The sequence below is a fragment of the Octopus sinensis genome, unplaced genomic scaffold (genome assembly GCF_006345805.1).
Source record: "Octopus sinensis unplaced genomic scaffold, ASM634580v1 Contig10970, whole genome shotgun sequence".
In the NCBI taxonomy this organism is placed as follows: domain Eukaryota; kingdom Metazoa; phylum Mollusca; class Cephalopoda; order Octopoda; family Octopodidae; genus Octopus; species Octopus sinensis.
In genome coordinates, this window is record NW_021832232.1 from 15,362 (window position 1) to 36,648 (window position 21,287).

Consider the following 21,287-nt stretch of genomic DNA (forward strand, 5'->3'; position numbering starts at 1 on the left):
TTTCCTTTTCCTCTACAATCACGGGATCTCTATATTCAATTTTATCTTCAATGCATGGAAACCGCCGAGAGAACGCTAAGAATTATATGAACAACGCTTTGGGAGTTTTCCGTGAAAACATTTTTGTTGCTGAAACCATTTATCGCTACTTTGCAAAGAATGCAATTCTCATTACTTCGAGTGAACTATTTTCTAGGTTTTGTGTATATTGTATTTTTATTAATAGTGTTGCATTATCAAAAAGTCTTGGAATGATGGTTGAAAGAACTGTTAAAGCTTTTCGGAATTTATTAGAAGAACCTACAGTTGAGAAAGTTAAAGACTATATTGAAAATGTTAAATCCGACTTTTCTTCATCACGGAGAGTACTTTTCCACAATTTTCTAAAAAACTATGATTTAACTAATGCTGGCAGAAATTTCACTGATACGCAGAAATTATATGTATCGATTTTACATCTTGGCATTTTTATCGAGAGTATTTTGCGTCCTTATCAACTTTTTGATCCGGCTCATGTGAAAGACAATAGATTAAAATTTGTAAACTTTGCTGTATTTTATTATTTTTTAACTTTTAGTGTTCAAAATTGTATCATTTTATTCAAACTTTTATGGATAACAATGGATTTCAAATGCTTGATTCAGATTTTAGTGTACATCCTGTTGCTAGAACATTGAATCAATTATTCCAAAATATGCAGAACGAGGCAAACATACTTTCAAATTCGTTGGAATTTAGATCGAACTATGAATTTGTTTTATTATCTGTTAGTTACGCCTAGTACTATCAATTACTCTACGAAGTTCGAGAGTTCGTAGCTACCTTTTTTGAGCCTTCATTGGTCAGTGAGTATGTTGAAACAATTACTGGAAATGATGACATATCTTTTGAATTCGCTTGTCGATGTCGAAACTGGATTAAATCTTGTCGTTCATTTGCTCTTGAATTCAAAACAAAATATTACGAATACCGCGATGTTTCGGCTTCGTGGATTGAAATCATCGAAATGGTATATTTTCAAACATTTATTTTAAAGATTTTATTTGCTGTTGAAAATCTGTTAATTCCCGTTGAAACTCGCCACAAAGCAATATCAAAGTTCAGAATTGAGGTTTCGTTTTTAAAATTTCATGTGTAGACATCAGATATCTGTGATCATTTAGCTAATCTGTTTATTCCCGTATTTCCTGGATTTTTATTTTCTTTCAAAAATAATGTTATAGAACTAGTAAATAACTCGATTACTTCGTTTATAAACAGAGCAATAAAATGTCAAGGAAATAATTTTTCGATCACATTGTACCTAATTTTTTGTAATTAATTGTAATTTTAGATTTGTCGATTGTTTGATTGAAAGAATGAAGTTGAACGCCTCTGTTAGTTCTCAGTCGTTTTCCTTATCATCCGACCTTTATTCAGCATTTAATTATTTTATGAACAAATGGCAGCAATTCCAGCAAGAGGAAATAATGAAAAAGAACTTTGAAGAGTCGCTTTATGTTTTCAAATCATATGGTGATACTCGTCTGTCCGAAGAAATTGAAGAAGATGAACTAAAGATGTCATTTCCGGATTTTTTAGAGGTTTTTTATGTTTAAATTTTTTTAGTGTTACCAAGATAACATTGAATGTCCGGAGAGTTACAAGCCGGACCAAAGTAATTTCAATTTATCATTCATTGATATTAATAAGGTTTAATGTTATAAAAATCTGAAATTTAAGATTGTCTTATTTTTGACAACCGTTTCTGAATTGCTAGAACGAAATAACGGATTGGATCAATTTCCAACCACAGTAATGGCCAATTATAGACTTGCTTCTTGTTTTCTACCTTCTATACCCGAAAAACTTTGTATTTTTATTCTTTCAACATTTAGTGTCACGGTTCGATTCAAAATTGGCGTTTAACCATCTTATTGTGTTTTATCAACATTATCATCAAAACCTAACTGTTTTTTTATTTCATAAATTTTAGTCCGACCAATCAATGGATTATAATATTTACACTGATTCTAACATTACGGAGGTTCGTCAAATTGGGCCTCTTTTTGAAACACTAATAGAACGAATAAACTCATTATTGGATGAATATAACGACCATCCTGCTCTCTTACAGGTTTTTTCGAACTGATATTTTTAATTTAGTTGATACGGATAATCAACAGGATTAAGTCATTTTCAGTCTGTGAACCACTTGTTAAATTTTCTACCGGTCTAGAGCTTATAATGGAAAAATCACAAGTTTTTTATTTCAAAATTTGGCAGGAATGGGAACAATATGCGTCCAATTTTGTATCCTTGAAAAACGAACTTCATGGTATTAATGAAATACTTGTCAAATGGAGGAAAATCGAGCTTAGGTTTTATTTTTTTGTATATTTGTAGGAATTGGAGCAACCGATTAAACTTAGTCGGCGGGAAAATATCAAATCAATCAAACAAGTTATTTTTACAGTTGTTGAGTGTTTTCCAAGAATTCATATCAAGCAGTGAAAATGTATTTTTAAACTAAATATTTTAGGAATTTACATCACAAAAATTGGTTGAAAATTTAGTTTTGTACTGCGAGCGGTCAAATGTTGGCGAATTTTCAGTTCGTCTAAAGCAACTAAAAGCTGCTTACTTCTTTTATATAACATGCCGATCTTTTTATTCAAATTTGACTCGGCTTGGTAAGCTTATTATTAAAATGTATTTCTAGATCAATTAATGAATATGATTCATAATATCTACAATTATTATGTATTTTTCTCTGAGTCCATTGATAAATCTATTTCGGAAAATAGGGCTCCTATTGAAAAGGATTTAAAAGTTTCCTTTGTTCTTTATTTTGTAGGATTTTATCAAAATATCTAAGTGGAGTGACTCAAACGCTTTTGTTTTTAAAGAAACATTAGAGAAGTCGAAGAGGACTATACAGAAACTTTCTAAAAGATTACTTGTATTAAAAAAATATATTTTTAGAACGTTCTTTGTCGGCCTGCTAGTCAGTTTTTGGTTAATTACAATGAAGATACTTCTAAAGAATTCGAATATGTTACATTTCCCCATATTGCTCCTGTATTTATCAATCCAAATCATTTAAAATTTTTTAGCTAAATGAACAAGGTTCTTTTTCCAAAAAAATGAGGAATCATTTATCAGTCATTTATTATAAAACAGTCGATACACCTTTGTTGATACATGAAATCGGCGATTTAATTGGTTAAATGTTTTGATTGAATTTTGTAGAAGAAATATCAATTTCTCTTAAGGAATATGACCAAGTAGACTACTCGAAAGTTGGCATTTTAGTTAAAATACTTTATAGATTATGTGTAAAGAAGAGAGAAAACAAAAAGCCAAGGAGGTTCATAAAAATAAAAGGATCTCGCTTGCGAATTTGTTTAAAGAGTTGTCTGCGATCAGTTTTGAGAATTTTGGGTTACTGTTGTTTTAGAGTGGTCTTTCAAGAAGGGACTTTGCTATCGAAACAACTTTTTCGAAGATTTTATTGTGTCGGATCATTGCAATTTTGATCATATGTTTTCTAAAAAGTTTAGTATGAAGTTTCTATTTTAGTTCATCATATTATTTACCTGTTTATTCTATGTGGAACAAATCTTACAAATATTTTCATTGTTGCCTGAGCAGATATTCTTTATTTTCTACAAGCTTAAATAAACCATTTTCTGTATTGCCCTGATATATTATCATAGACTATCACTAGAGATATCAGTTCCCGATGTGAGGGGTTTGCTGCAGATATGATGAACACTGTTTTAACACAGAGGTCTTCTGTGATAAAGTTCGTTACAAATTCGTTATATATAAGGTATTATTTATTTATATTTATACTTACAGGAATTTAGCGGAATTTTTTGATAAAATTTATTTCGCCAAAAGAATCAGATTTGTTAAATTTATTTATTTTGTACTTATTTTATTTTGAATTTGTAGAAAGAATTGACTAATTTGGCCGAACATGTACTACTCGCAATGATTAACGTTATCAATGTGCTTGAGTGTTGCAAGCACTCCAATGTTGCGATTTTCAAAGTTTGTTGTGTCTATAAATTATTTTATTAGAATTTGTACTATGACTTGATCGAAAAAATTAAAATATATAGCAACGAATATCGTCTCTTTACATCATTGCCTTGCATCGGAGGGTAGTTTATTTTCGTTTTAACGTGGACAGATACTTGGTTACCGTCGTTGACAATGTTATCGAATGTATTATTTCGTGTGTTGAATTATTCATCCGACTTGGTTTCGATTACACTGATTCTTCTCCTGTTGTTAAAGAAAATCTGATTAATTTTGCTCAAAGTGTCAAGAATGAAGTTTCTCTTTATTATCCAAAAGAATTTAACGATGCCACTGACTCGGTCTACTTGGAAAAATTATGCGAAAAATTGGATAAAATTATTATTATTTGTTCACAAAACTTTATTAAGCCTACTCTTGAATTTATTGAGAATGAATCGGGTGAAAGTTATACTATTGGTTCTTATGAAGCTGAATTATCACAATTCCATGCCTCATTTGATGAAAAGGTATTCGTTTTATTTTTGATCGGTCTTAGATCGTTGGAGCGATTTCCATCGTTGTCGAAGAATTTTGTCGTTTATATAACGGTTGTGAGAATCCTACTTTGTTACTGAGATTTGGTGGCATTTTGACTAGTTTTAATTACCTTTTGAATTTGTCGTTGTGGATTAGACTTGAAATTCAAATAAAAACTTGGAAATTAGTTTCAGTTGTTCTGAAAGTATTCACAGAATTGATGGGAAAGGTTTTGGATTTTTAATTATCTCTTAAGGGTTTTTGTCTCCCTGAAGAGTTTGCTGATGAAATCAAAGAAGAGGATGGGAACCTTTCTTTTGGAGAACCCGAAGTTGCTGGAATGGGTGAAGGTACTGGACAAAATGACGTAAGTGAGCAAATAGAAAACGAGGATCAAGTTTATATTATTATAACTAATATATTAAGATTGGGAATATGGCTAGAGATGAGGGTCCTAATAATCCTCAAAATCTCGACGATAATCCAATCGAAATGTCTGAGGACTTTGATGGGAATGATATGAATCCTTCCGGTAGATAAGAGAATCTTGAGTTCTATTTTTTAGAAGAATCTGGAGATGAGCTCGGATCAAACGACTTTGACAAAGAGATGGGAGATCTTGGCGGAGAGAGCGCAGAAATCGACAAGAACTTATGGGCTTCTGATGTTGAAGACAATCAGTTTGGTGATGATGTGCCTGAAGAAGGAGAGATGGGAGAAATGATACAAAATGAACTAATGAAACCTATTGATGAAGTATGTCTTTATTGATAGGCGCAGACTGAGTACAACGATGAGCAAAAAAATGATTTCACTGAATATGATCCCCCAGTAGAGTGCAGTGACGACAATCTATCGTTAGATTTAAGTCGACAAGGTTTTAAGTGTTCTCATTTTTAGAACAATTTAGTACAAATAGCTGCCAAAATGAGGATGAAGAGCAGTCTGTTATATCAGATAATGTTGAAAATTTTTCTGACGAGAATAAATTTGGCGAGGATGATGTTGATGAAAATCTTTGTACAAATGAAGGGAATTCCGGTGATGAATTCCAAGATACTGGATCACCTCCCACAAAAGAAGATGAACAAAATGGTAAATAAGACTTTTCTTATATTTTCTAATAGAAAACCCGAGTTTGAGTACAGAAAATGATAAAAGAGTTGGGAATAATAACGAGTCCAATAATCTTGCTGGGAGTAATGAAGAAACTGCTTGTAACCAGCAGTCAGAAGGACTTGGAGACGACAAAATAGTGATTAAAGTATAGATTAAATTAAAAGGAGATGGGTTATGCTCAATGTGACTATGGGGAAAATTCTACTGCTCAGATGAGTCTTATTGAAACCCCGAATACTGGAGATGTAGACAATTTAGCAAGTTCTGATCGACAGAGTGTTCGTGATGTCGAAAAAAGTGATATTATCAAGAAGAGTGCATTGGAAGCAGATTCGCAAAGTTTACCTGTATTTTGTTATTTTATCGACTACTACTTTAGACTGATCATGGGAATACATATCAACATATAAGCAAAGATGATACCAATATTGAGAATTCTTGTAATATTGTGGATTCTACTATGGAATTGGATGATTGTTGTGTTTCTCCTCAGGATGACGACCCCGAATCAGCTGTATGTCGATTATTAGGATAACTATAGGAGTTGGGGGATAGTAAAAAGACTTTTGATGAACAAAAACAAAATTTAGAGACAGAAACGTTTGGACAAACTGAAGACAAAATGCGAGAAGAGGTCAATGAGAAAATAAGAGAAGATTCAGATAATATTGGAGATATTACGACTAAAGGATGTTATGTATCCAAGTCTTTCACTCAGAACTTGTTCGATTTATCATCCTTTGCTTCTGGCTTAGCTAATTTTGATGATGATCACCAGTTTGTCTATTGTGATGATGTTATTCCTGATAATGTATTTATATATATTAATAATAGTCTTGTAATGCCATCTTTCATCAACTTAACAAAGTGACTGCTCGTCCTGCACAAGAACTCTGTGAAAAATTGCGACAGATATTGGAACCTTCGGGTCGCAGTCGATTAAGGTAGTGTCTGATTTATTGTATTTGTGTAGAGGGGATTATAAGACCGGAAGGAGACTGAATATGCGAAAAATAATTCCATTCATTGCAAGTGGATTCAGAAAAGACAAGATTTGGCTTAGGAGAGTCAAGCCTTCTCAACGTCAATTTAGAATATGTCTTGCTATTGATGATTCTTCCAGTATGGCACTCAATCAGTCTAAGCAGGTAATTATTCTATATTGGTATTTTTAGTTGGCCTTTCAGTCAATGATTACTATTTACAATGCACTTACTCTTCTTGAAAGTGGAAAACTGGCCATTTGCAGTTTTGGTGAAACTGTGCGGCTTGTCCACGACTTTAACTCTCCACCTTCGGCCGGAATAGACCCGTCTATTCTCCAAAAATTTACATTTTCCCAAAACAAAACTTTGATTGCAAACGTTCGTACTTTTAGTAAGTATTTTAGTTACTGAATGAGCTGTGTTCGTATTTTGCTTCCAGTGAGTCTGAAACTTCTTGTTTTGATGTTTCGCGTCTTCTGTTTGTGATTTCAGATGCACATGGAATTTATTCGGAAGGAATAGATTCTGTACGTACTGCAGTGAGGAATGCTATTAATCGAGGAATTTTGCTCATTTTTATCGCCTTGGACTCTCCTGATAATAAAGTAAGTATTCTTAAAAGATTGTAGGATTCTGTATATGACATTAAAATGCCCGTGTTTGCAGAAGATGGTTCTGTTAATCTTCTATCATATATGGACGAATTCCCCTTTCCTTTTTACATTGTGCTACGCGATATATCCAATCTTCCGTCAGTTTTATCTGATTCTCTACGACAGTGGTTTGAACTTGTGACATCTCTTTGATTTTTTAATAAAAAAAAGGCCTAAGTGTAATTTATCTATACAACCAGCACTTTTTAAGACAAAAACTAATCTGGATTAGCGTTTGCGTCCGTTTTGGATTTCTCCCACAGGCAGTGCAAAATATTCTTACATATTCCAAATAAACAACATTTTCATTTTGCTAATCTGGAATTGGAACTTCTCAACCATCTGAACCATACCTACTTTCTGTTTGCAATTTGATTAAACAAATTCGGTCCAAGTACAGAAGTTTTTAAAAGATCCGTCTGAATAAAAATAGAAAAAGGTCTCGTTGTGAATAGTCAGAAATAATGCTGCTGCACACAGTATAAATGAAGAATATAAGGAATTGTGACCTCCTCATTAACAAGCTATGACTGAGCAACAGTCGCGTCATTCCTTGTGTAATATATTGATCATTAAAAGCCCCAAGGAATAATTAAGACAATTGTGTGTAAATATGTATCTACGAGCTTATGTGCTGTCAACTTTTGGTGAAATAAATCTGAAAATGCTGGTTCTTTCATAACATTTAGTCAGGAGAAATTGCAGACTGTAAATTCTTGATATTTACAAGGTATTGAGAATTATAATAAATTCTTCTGGGAAATAATTTTATAAATGGAATTTACATTGAACTAACCTTATTATGGAATTTAAAATCTTTTTGTTAGTTCATATTTTCCATTATATAATTTATTTTAAAAAGAATTTATTTTATATAAATTACAGAAATTCATTATTAGGCGTTACGTGTATTAAAAATGGACGATTTTCCTAATGACTGCCAAGATCTTTTTAATTCCGGCGAAGAAACCTTTGTGCAGACGGAAACCTCAGAATTAAATAATGAAAGTATCCTAAATGTATTAAATAGTAGCTTTTGCTCAGTTTTCACCTGCATTTGACATTCCTAACACACAGTTCGACCCAGATACCGATACTTTCACGTCTGAATTCCAGCAATTCAGTCCATTTTCTCAAAATCTAGCTGAAGTGTCCGCTGATTTAAATGTAAGCTGCTTATTCTGTCATTTCTAATAAACCACAATTCCATAAAATGTCCATTCTATAATATCCACAACCGCACCTATAAAATTTTATAGTTTTCAGACTCTCCTGCAGTAAACCTGACAGAGGAATATCCACCTGCTGAAACTTTGCCGCAGGAGTCTGTTTTTGAAGAGGCTTATGTGGATCCTGCCGAAGAGATAAAGGCCAAATGGCGTAAGGAATACTACGAGAGAATAGCTGCTCTCGGCATTGCTTTCATATTTACAATTTAGATGAAGAGGAGTCTAAAGCTATTGCTTTATTTGAAAGTGAGGCTCGTGCGTGGTTGGAATCTAAGAAAGAAAATAGATTGAAGGAAATTGAGTTAAAAAGGCAAAAAAATAAAGCAGAGTTGTATATTTTCTTTATGATGTAGGGAAATGGAGATTAGCACCAACAATGCGGTTGATCAGAATTCTTGGAAGTCGATTGTTGAAATGTGTGACGTCTACACTAATAAACGTCGGCAAAATGATACAGCCAGATTTCGGGAAGTTCTGTTGAATATTGGTTCTGATGACGCTTAGTTAGTTCTATTTTGAATTTCTAATCTTTGGAATTATTATTAATTTTGGTTTTTTCTTGTCTAAATTTGTGACTTTTAGTAGTTAACGCTAAATTAATTGTTTTGTGGTTGGCTATAAAGTTGAATTTTTCTTTTCTCTGGTTGCAGATCCTCTTCCAGATCAAAAAATATGCTTATGTTTTGGATTCTTTCTTTTTCTCTTGCCTTTAAGACTAATAAGCAATTGTTCGCGTGCAATGTTCTGGAGATTTGGGGTGGATGTTTTCCAAGACATTTTACCATCGCGAGACGTGCGGATTATTTCAAAATCAAGTATCATCTCTGCCATGAATGAACAGACAATGTTAAAGCATGATGAAGGGATTATTAAACAGACTATCTCAACCTGTACTCAGACAGTGAATTAAACCAGGATTTTTCACCTGTGAATCGGCCATGGTAACGACTCAATTGTTGTATTACTGTAAAAAAGAAACTTGATCTACTCATGTTAAGAAAATTGAGAAAAGACAAAAAGAATTTGAAGCTACAATCCATTCAAGCCAATATCACCAAATCAAGTATAGTACAAGACACTTGAAATTTTAAATGATTTTAAATCGTAAAATCGTAAACAGCCCTTACGCGAATGTAAACGACATGTTGAAATATCTCGCTCCGGCCGACCACACTTTTTTATAGAAAGAACAAGAAAGAAAGAGAACATGTTACCAAGGAACTAACTAATCCAAACAAAGTCATTTTTCTCGTCTGCTCTATTTTGTCCCCTCATTTTTGTTGTGTGGCCGATTAATACATCCGGTATGATTGGGAAAATATAATTTGTGCAATGTTATCATCAGAAAAGATATACAAACCTATTCCTTATCACTGCCGCGTAATTTTACATTTAAAGAATCCGATTTCTGGTTGAAAGAATTTATGAAACGGTATGGCTTTCTCTGATGAAAGGGACTACTTTTTAAATTTAAAGATAATTAAATTATCAAAAAACCTTTGGTTTCAAGTAATTTCACATGCTCAATTCATTTAGACACCCTCAAAAGTTTTAGCGTAATCGCATTTATTTTATTAACTATTGCGTCTAGAGTCATGGGAAATGGGACGGGTCTTCATTTTCAGTAATTATATTATTAACACATATTGCGTTACCCACAACTTGTGTGGTCCGCTTGTGCCATCCTCTTTATCATCCCCTTTACGGAAGTTTCCCACTTCCCTCTGTGTTTAGCCCTTTTTCGCATTTCGTCGAGAACTTCAGCAAATCGTAGACCTGTGTTTAATAGAGATAAATCTTCTTTTAGCACTACTGATAGATGATGTCTAGGCCTTCCTCTAAATTTGGGGGGGAACTCTTGTAATTTGAAAATGATTTTTGGTAAATCACCGACGTTGCATAGAAGCACTGGTATCATGTAGGTATTATATAACCTTAGTCGAAGTTTCAGGCTTACCTGTTTTTGCTGATCCAGATATTCATCAATTTTTTGAAGGCACCGGCAGCTAATATTTTTCTGTAAAGAATATCTTCAGTATCTCTCAGTAGTGTTTGCAGCTTCTTTTTCTACTTTTATTTTTCTTCTATGAGTAGTTTTCATTTCAATTGAGATGAATTCTGTTTTTTCGATGTCTGTTTAACAACCATTTGCTAAGAATCTGTTTGGTTTTATGTAGGACTAGCTCGGCAGCTCGCTTCGCTCACCGCGACCTAGCTCCTGCGGAGGGCCTGTTTCATCAAACAACTATAAGTTTATGTAGATGTATAAAACTACCTGGTTTAATGTAACCCTATTCTATCGCCTGTTGATAAACGATGTTTGTCGTCCGTCCTTCCTTGGCATATATGAATAAATTTTCTCTTCTGCCTACCCTCGAGCATCCCACATACAGCTGTCCATGTGAAAAGCACTCACTCTCTAAAAATAACCCAACTACCTTTAATGACTGTCCCTGGGCCTTGTTTATTGTCATTGCAAAACTCATCCTCAAAGGAAATTGCAGCCTTTTAAATCTAAATGGTAATTCATCAGAAATTATCGGAATTCGTGGAATATAAACATCCTCACCTCTATACTTACCTGTGAATATCGTCGCCTCTATTACGTTAGCCATCAAATTTTTGATAACTAACCTCGTTCCGTTGCATAATTTAGGTGGCGCAAGATTTCGTAATAAAACCACTGGAACGCCTATCTTTAACTTTAAAAGATGATTCGGCATTCCAGAGGGATCTAAGGAGTTTAAAAATTCAATCCGGTTGAATTTGTAGAAAATAACAAAAAAAATAAAAAAAACAAATAAAAATAAATAATTTAAAAACAAAAGAAATGAAAAAACTTTAAAAATTTGTAAAAAAGTATAAACAAAAAAAATCTCTGCCGCCACGGCAACAACCTGTCTAATTTTTTTAACAGCCAGTTAAGATAATGCTTAAGAGCCTTTATAGTCCGGAGATTTAGCTTAGTGACCTTGATTAGACAAACCACTGGCGGAGATGGGGCAGCCGGAGATGGGGCAGCCGGAGATGGGGCAGCCGGAGATGCGGCAGGCGGAGATGCGGCAGGCAGAGTAGCAGCAGCCAAAAAAGCGACACACAAAAAAGATTTAATTAATTACCTTAAGCTGACCGTTTTTTCTTCAGCTTCGTTTTTCCTCCTTCGGTTATCTATTTAAAAAATTATTTTTGAATAATAAAAAATATTAGGAAAAAAGAGGCATACAGAAAATAAATTCTATCTTTACGAAAAACTTCTTTTCTTAAGGTCGTCTTCCCTCCTTCAGTTATCTATTGAAAAAATTATTTTTGAATAATAAAAAAGTTTAGGAAAAGAGGCATACCGAAAATAAATTCTATCTTTACGAAAAACTTAACTAAATAGTTAATATTTTTACGCAAATTCTTCTGATTGCGCTGTCAATTGGTGGTAAATTGTGTTAATGATTTTGCTAATGTGGTTTCAACTATCAAAGTGTTTTTCAAAATCTGTTAATTGCACACTCTATTCAAGGTCGTGCAATCTGTAATTGCACATTCTGTCAAAGTCAAATATGATAATAGGTTTAATTTTGAATGGTATATGCATTTAATTTTAAAGAGAAAATCATAAGATGAATTGAATTCTTTATCGCGAATAATTGGGAGTTCATCATTGTTAATATTCTCGCTGTCGTTTTCATCAAGGATATTCTTAATACGTGAGATTTTTAATGGACCTCATCATGAATGTCGAGGACATTAACGTTGTTCATTTTAATCAAATGCAGAAAATAATTTTTTGATTTTTTGGCGGATAGGTTTTAAGGACCTCATCATGTAAGTCGAGGACATTGTAGTTGTTCATTTTAACCAAAATGCAGAAAATTTTTTAATTTTTTTTGGGGGGAAGGTTTTAAGGACCTCATCATGTAAGTCGAGGACATCGTAGTTGTTCATTTTAACCAAAATGCAGAAAATTTTTTTTTAATTTTTTTTGGGGGGAAGGTTTTAAGGACTTCATCATGTAAGTCGAGGACATTGTAGTTGTTCATTTTAACAAAAACGCAGAAAATAATTTTTTTTAATTTTTTGGCTTGAAGGTTTTGGGGGACCTCATCATGAATGTCGAGGACATTAACGTTGTTAATTTTAATCAAATGCAGAAAATAATTTTTTGATTTTTTGGCGGATAGGTTTTAAGGACCTCATCATGTAAGTCGAGGACATTGTAGTTGTTCATTTTAACCAAAATGCAGAAAATTTTTTTTTAATTTTTTTTGGGGGGGAAGGTTTTAAGGACCTCATCATGTAAGTCGAGGACATCGTATTGCCAATTTGAAGTTGGTGTGCACACACAGACAGACACACACCATACCATTTTATTATTAAGATTATGTTTAGGCAGCTTCCAAGTATAAGTTAAGTTAAGCCATATTCAGCCGATTCCGGCCATTGCCGATTCTGTAAGACTAGTCCCTCCACGAAACTCTATCCCCCACCAGCTCTGCTATTTCCGACAAATGATGCCCGGTAAGTTTCACTACTTCAGATGTCCAGTTTAGTTTCGGTCAGTGTCCAAGATTGACAGCCATAGAGAAAAACGGTTCGCAATTTAACTCCTCCATGACTTTCTCCGTGTAAATATTAAACAGTAGCGGGGATAGAATACAGCCTTGTCGGACGCCCCTCCCAATACCGAAACAGTCTGTGTCTCCATAAGGAGTCCGCACAAAACCCTCTTGGTCAGTATAAAGAGATTTTATTATTGATATGAGATGATGAGGAATTCCAAATTCTTTCAGGACGGACCGAAGTTTCACGTGAGATACGCAATCAAAAGCCTTGTGATAGTCAATGAAACACATGAAAAGAGGCTTCTGGGATTCACGGGATTTTTCCAAAATCCATCGAAGGCTGGAGATGTGATCTCTCGTAACGCGACCACGTCTAAAACCAGCTTGATAATTTGAAAGAATCTTTTCTGAGATTGGAGATAGACGTTGTTTTATTATCGTCAGGAGTATTTTGCTAACATGAGATATGAGAGCAATTGTGCGGTAATTCGAGGATTATGTTTAGGCAGCTTCCAAGTATACAATGAATAAAATCGGAGATAGTGTATCTCCTTGGGGGCTTCCAGTATTAGTGATAAATTTTCAAAATTGTGTCATCCCAAGCTTTATACAAAGAAAAAGCTTTTGATAGAGTAGCCGGATTTTTGTAGACTGTTTTCATCAACAATAAGTAAATCGAGTAGTTTATTCCAATCAATCCAATCGGACGCTTTGCTTAGTTTAATTACGAGGATATGGATCGCAACTTTATACTTCTGACACAACGCAACAAACCGACGATGGCTTTATATTGCATCGGCAGGAAAAAATTACTTTGCCTCAAAGACAGATAGACAGATTTGGATATTATTTCAAATACAATTATCAACAGGTATTCTTTTGTAGTAGTTAGCAGAACTATCAGCCTCAGGTTTATCAGGTCACCCCTGTTTTTTCCTGGCTTTTGGATAAAGATTAATTTTTGGTGAATGATCTCAGAAACTTCGTCTATATCACCCCATCCTGAATCGGAAGTAATTTCTAGTTGGATCATTGATGTGATTTATGATAAAGACAGTAAAATGAGTTCATTCAGAATTAGAAAGCTAAAATGATTGAATTTAGTTGAAGGAATCAAATCCAATCGCCTATACTATAGGCCAGGGGTCGGCAAATACTTTTGGAGAAGAGCCAATTTTGAACATTTTTGGAAATTTCGAAAAATTGAAGAGCCACCTTTTACCACTTGTCAAAAATTTAAATTCATAAAATTAAATAGACATTAATTTAAAAAATAATTAAGAATTCATTTTAAAAAATAAAATTAATTAGACGCATTAATTAGACGTGATTCCTCATTTCTTTGGAGAGTTGGTTAATGTCTGGGTCGTAAGTCGTTAATTTTAATCTGAGGTTAGATTCCAAATTCGAATCTGTAATTTTGTTCCTTAATTTCGATTTTATATAATTCATATGAGAAAAACTTTGTTCACACATATAAGTGGACCCGAATATTGTCAAAATTCCGTATGCAAATTTTTTTAATTCATAATAAGAATCTGGAAGAGAATTCAAGTTTCGAGAATCCCATCTTCAAGTTTCTTTTGTATAACATTAATATCATTTTTAATTTTACCAGACAATGTTTCTGTTTCAAGGTTTCAAGTAATTCTGAAAGGCGAATAAATTTTGATGCCCATAATTCCTTACATGTCAAGTCCAATAGCTGCATTTCGAACTCAGCTGCGTTGATTTCAAATGGCAATAATTTTAAATTGCTGACTTTAGCACATAGAGGGTTTATAACGAACCATAGTGTTGCTTTTTCTTTTCTAAAATCCTTAAACCTTTTTATATTTAAACATTCATTTTTAACCTGTCATTGAAAGATTCCTTCATATACAAAAGAGAATTTTTAAAATAAGTTTTATTTATAGTTCGATCATTTTCTTTCAAATATTGGCGTAATTTAGGAAAATGTAAAATATTTTGTTCTATATCCTCTTTTAACAGAATTAATTTTTTTCAAATAATATCACTTCCTCATACATGAAAAATGCAATATTTCCACTCCTTTACAATTTTTAATTAAGTTTGTTTAATTCTGATGTTATGTCAACCATAAAATAGAATTTCTGCAGCCATTGGTCATCACTTAATTCGTCATAATGAATTTTTTTTTCATTTAAAAAAAGTTTGACTTCTTGTATACAAGAAGCAAACCGATTGAAAACGTTCCCTCTCGAAAGCCAGCGAACTTTGTTGTATTGAAGTAGATCAATATACTCGTTGTTGGTTTCGTTTAACAACTCTTTAAATAGCCGATGATCAAGTCCCTTAAATATATAATAAATAATATATTACTCTTGATATAATGAAGTTAGTAATCTTTATGACCAATTCCATCACTTCTAAAATTTCTTTCGGAAACGTTTGCGCAGATAGTACTTCTTTGTGGATAATACAATGTAGAGTAATCACTTCATAATCAATTCTCCTTTTAATTAAAGTTATAAATCCCTTTCTCGATCCCAGCATGCTTGCAGCACCGTCAGTTGAAATTGAAACGATTTTATTAAGAGGAATATAATTCGTTTCAAAATATTCTACGACTGCGCCAACAAGATCTTCACCACGGGTTTGACCCTTTAGAGGCAATAATGCCAAAAGTTCTTGCCTCAGGAAACCTCGAGACACATAACGAACAAACAGAGACACCTAAGTATGACATGAACAATGATACTTGTGCAATGTCATTTATATCACATGATTCATCTATTGCTATTGAAATTGAATTAGACAATTTCATGTCAGAAACTTGTTGAACAGATACATTCGAAGACATCTTAAAAGTCCTGTCGGCTACTATTTTCGCAGATAAAGGTATATTCATTATCTTATTCACGATTTCTGCCTTATTTGAAAAATCGTGAAAAAGTTCTTCAGAGGTTTTAATGAAACATGCCTTTATAAATTCGCCATCGGTAAATGGTTTTCCCCTTTTTGCGATCTCGTGGCTTATCAAAAAACTGGCAATATTTGCAGTCCTGGCATTGTGATACCAATATTTAAAAGCGAAATTCTCAATCTGATTATTCTTTGCAAGTTCTTCTACAGCTTTCTTTCGGGAATCACCAATTGGATATTTTTTGCGAAATTTGAGTGTTTTGTGTTAAAGTGTCTCTCTAAATTTGACTTTTTATTTTGATTCAAAGTTTCCTGGCAAATGAGACATTTCGGTAGTTGTGTTTGAAGACGTGAATGCAAAATTCAGTCCATTTTGATTGAAAATGTCGCGCATTATCGATTTTTTATTAATTTTTTATTGCTAGGAATATATCGATGTACCACAAAAAATTAATGTTAAACGTGCAAAGATTTTTTGTTATTAACAAAACAAAAAAAATAGTTAAAAATTAAAATCATTTATTAAAAAAAATAGTTAAAAATTGAAAGAGCCTACCGTAAGAGTTAAAGAGCCTTCAAAGGCTCGCGAGCCTGCTTTTGCCGACCCCTGCTATAGGCAATAAACTCTGGAATTCTGAGAATAATTAATACCCTGTAAAGCCAAAAATCTGGAATTGAAATTTTTTTAATTTTTTGGTGAATGATCTCAGAAACTTCATCTATGGAATTGAAATTGAGGGCAAAAGTTATTACAAATGTGGCAAGGCTTATTCTCTTAACTCGAAAAACTAGTGAGCATCATTTCTAGTAAAATGAGTTACAGCGACTCAGAAGATCCGTGAGTCATACAGAGCTTTACTCTGATCCTCGATTTTTTCGATGTCTATCATAGTTGTGAGTTCTAAAGAGAGGCCATTTCAATTTCTGTGATATGTTTAAAGCAGCCAAGTCGTCAATAAGACCAAAATAAAGAACGGCAAAATTATCAAAAAATTTGTTTATTATTTTTTCAAACAATTCAAAGTTATACTGATTTGAATTAAACAAGGTTTTTAAATTATAATATTATTGGATTTATAAATTGTTTGTCATTTTATATTCCCAGTAAAATAATAAACAATATAATTTATCGTGCATTGAATTTAATGTCGTTGCGATACTCAAAAAGATCTATGTGTCAATATATCCAACTTTTATTAATAATTTTAGTGTGAAAGTGGACAATGACCAAACAACAGACGATTTAGAGAAGGTCGATGACCAGAGCATATTCCGGTATCTTATTAATTATATTTTAACAAGATTTGTCCTCCCTTTAGACTGTGCCTGTTTTGCAGGGAACGAAGGAAACACTCTTTCTGAACGAATCAACCAAGATTTGGCAACTATCAAACTTCTCCCGCCATTCAATAATAATGAGAGGGTTAGGACATTTCAACACGGTGATAGATTGTCGATATTCGCGGAGATTTGAAGAATTGTGAGAATTCACTTCGCAATTTCTTTGAGATTCTTTTTGAGGAAGAAAAGTCTGTTTTTTGGGCAAGAATCCTACTTCCATTAAAAATTTTACATACATATTTTGGAGGGTTAAGAAATATGATTAATGTTCCAAAAATTCTCGAATCTTTCAGCCAAGATACAGTTATTAGACCAATCAGGTTCGGAAATCGATATAATTTATTAAATTATTATTTTTAGAGACAAAGTCAATAGCGAGTGACGACGTCTAATCTGGATGATCTCGTGGGCCTTATTCTCAAAATATGTAATGGGGCCAAGGAAACACTTTCTCAGAACACTTCTGAGTCGACATATGTTAAATATTTCACTTCCACTCCGGTGACAACAAGATTTATGTTATCATGTGTTTGGGACGGTTTTGAGTCAGACGTTTTGCCTGTGGTTTCGAAGAGGTCTGGAGCTACTCTTAAGGTTGTGATATTTATGTTATTTATATAGTTTTATGGTCCTCCGGAGAAACATGAGCCATATGTTGTTATTAAAGGCTCGCTTGAGTCTTAGTGGAAGGCTCAGTTTTTATTAACTTCGTGGATTCAACAAAAATCTGAGCAAACATCTTTTTCGAGTCAAATTCATGTCCCGCATTCGGCTTATCTTCCGATCAATGGCCGTAATGGGCGGAATCTTGCATTTTTGTCGTCCAGAACAGGCTCGGAAATTCAACTGATAGAAAGGAGGAGACGTGATCCGCTTATTGTTGTTTTTCGAGGGAAATTTGAGTCAATTTTGAAAGCACAGATCCACATATGGTCCATTGTATTTGCACATGTCGACCTTAGTAAATAATGGTTCAATTTTACGGATTTCTTTTTTATTTTCTGATTTTTATTATGTCTTAGACAAGCTTTTTAACAAAGCGAGACCTAATTATTTTCAGGCGTTTATGCGATGGGGTACCGAGCTTAAAATTTAGTGTCAAAAACAATTGGAAAGCGAAGCATGTTTTGACGTGTTTGCCACTATCCTTACATGCATGTTGTTAGAGCAGTATATTCGGAAATCCATATTGGACATGAAAATCAATCCATCTGCAACTAACCATTACAATCAAATAACAATAAACACATCAAATAAAATTAATTAAATTTAAAAATATTTTTGGACCACCTAAAATTTTATGGGTACCACGTTAAGAAACACTGATCTAGATGACATTTCTAAACGTGCCAAGAAATTTAGTGAACCCTCGCAAATTGGCCATTTCTAGTACATGAAAATTTTATGACCAATTTGAAAAAAAATCAATACTTAAAAATAAAATTTAATCCACAATTCCTTTCTATTTGCCTGTTTTAGGTTAGATTAATTTAAAATCTTAAAACAATTTTGAATTGTTTCAGCAGATACGTCACCCCAACCCATATTAAAAACAAAATTGTTTTAATGTCAATTTTCTGTATGAAATGTATAAAATATTTTCAGCCTCGAGCAAATCGGTTAAGTATTGCAGCTTTTTTCTCATGAAATAAGTCTTGAATGATTTTATAATTCTAATAGATGTAATCCAGTATATTTTTTTAATCTTACTACAATATAAATTTTGAGAGATACAATGTGCATGAAAGTGTTTAATTAGTAATAAAATTTTCTTCTTTTCAATTTTGAGCTGGAGATCAAAATTAATAATCCAATCAATAAAAATAGATCCAGTCATCCATGCTTTCTGTGAGCTATAATATGAGATTAGATATCCATAATCAAAATTTCTAAAGAATCTAGGCATTTTTGGTTTTCCAATCATAACTGGATTAATTTGTGACTTCCGGTAATGTTTGAACAAGGCATACTTGACAACAAGAATTAATGTCAATTATTTTATCAGTTTGCATCTCTCCGTGTAATTTTAGCATTTTAAAATCATGTCACTTTTTGAATTTTGTCTGAAATCCGTTGGAATTTTTATTTTCTAGTTAAAAAATAAATTGGTGGATCAATTAATATCGATTAATCGAAGGGAATGCCAGAGGCCTGCCGGATCGCCAAACTGTTCCCCCGGATAACGGCGATCGAGAACCGTTGCAATAGCCAGTCCATCTCTCGAGGATCATGAGTACAAAAATAAATTAAAAAATTGTGGCCAATTTGAAAATTGGCCAATTTATTCAGAAAATTAATTTTTCTTAGTTAATTGTTTAAAAATTGGCCAATTTTTGAGGGTTCACCGTATTCTAAACATATATGTTGAAGATTTTTGATTGCCTCGACACAGTAAGGTAAAATGAAAACCAAAGAATTAACGAAATACCTAAGGATCTCTGATTACTTTATTTTCTACACAGTTCTGTGGAGAATGCCTGTCTGATGCTCAGATGTCACGTCTTCATGAAACCGTTTGGAGAAGAATGATCATTGCGAAACTTGTAAAATTAAAGATACAAAACTAACTTTGTCAAAATATTAGACGATATGAGTTTTGTGTCGGAGAATTTTAATAGATTTAGTCCAGCTGTTTTTGATGCAATGCTAACTTCAATCACAGTTTAAATTAATTACATCAATCAGAAAGTCTCCTTAAAAATATTATAAGTTCATTTGGTTTTTATTTTGCCTTAAACTCCAAAAGAATGCCCGTACATTTCATAGTTTAATTTCCATTTACCTAGAGATTCTGGTAACGAATTATATGATAAATAATTAATTCATACTATATTAATATTTGTGCTGGTTTAGAAATTTCAAGTCAAAAATTTATCGTCGTAAAGAGAATACCTGTTGAGGTCGAAATTAGGAAACCAAAAAGTCTTGAAATCTAATTTAATCCGAGGAATAAATTATTTTAATTTAGATGTAAAATATATATAGTTTCATTTATTGAATAAATATCATAAGTATGGTGCTATCGTTGTTGAGGAGGCATATTATCCGTAAGTATTAAATATACATAAATATATTCATAAACAATTAAACGATAATTTTAGAGAACTTTACTCGACTTGCATCAGCAAATGCCGCCGTAAAAACCGTGGATTATCGGAACTATCAAGTCAGTAACATAGATCAGGTTGCCGTCGTCAAAATGGACTGTGCGAATTCGCCCGTGAGGACATTTTATTGTTTAGCCACATAGGTAAATGTCCTCAACCAAGACTCCATCAAAGAACTCGTTAAAGTGCTAGAAGCATGTTTTATGGATAAAAATGTCTTTTCACTAGTTTTTATCTCCAACAAAGAGAACAACTTTATAGCGGGTGCTGATATTAAGTATAATATCTCTAAATCTATATTGTCTTTTGAAAAATGTCAAAACTCCGGAAGAAGGGACTGTCATGGCTAAATACCTCCAGTCCGTTTTCCAAGTCATGAGTGAAAGTCCTAAACCAATCGTTTCAGCAATCAACGGATCTTGTCTTGGAGGGGGTCTTGAGGTTATTTGATATGGAGTTATGTCATCAGTTTGTGCTGGCAACAGACTACCGAATTGCTGTTAAGTCTCCAAAAACTCTTTTGGGCTTCCCCGAAGTGATGCTGGGTATCATTCCTGCAGCTGGAGGATGCACTCGTTTACCAAGAAGAGTATATTTGATATATATTTGTAGATTTCTCTGATTGATTCAGTCGATTTGATTACAAGCGGACGGCGAGTGAGTTCTCTGACTGCCAAAAAGATGGGCCTTTTAGACGAACTTATCGACCCGCTTGGTAACTGGACTTGAATATTGTGAAAGGTCCCGGGGATAAGTCAGACTTTGAAAAAACCACAGACTACCTTCAAAATATTGCAGTTGATATTGCCCGGTAATTTTTCGACCATTTTGAATTTGATAGGTCTTTGGCCGACAGAGAACAGCG

At 33.3% G+C, this 21,287-nt stretch overlaps 1 long non-coding RNA gene across 1 annotated transcript; it reads left to right on the forward strand.

Annotated features, from left to right (window-relative positions):
- The first annotated feature begins 20,323 nt into the window (after positions 1–20,323).
- Positions 20,324–20,857, forward strand: LOC115228816. The gene is made up of 3 exons (XR_003883264.2): positions 20,324–20,362; positions 20,417–20,535; positions 20,566–20,857. It is a non-coding gene; the product is annotated as an uncharacterized LOC115228816 (long non-coding RNA).
- Positions 20,858–21,287: the final 430 nt, after the last annotated feature.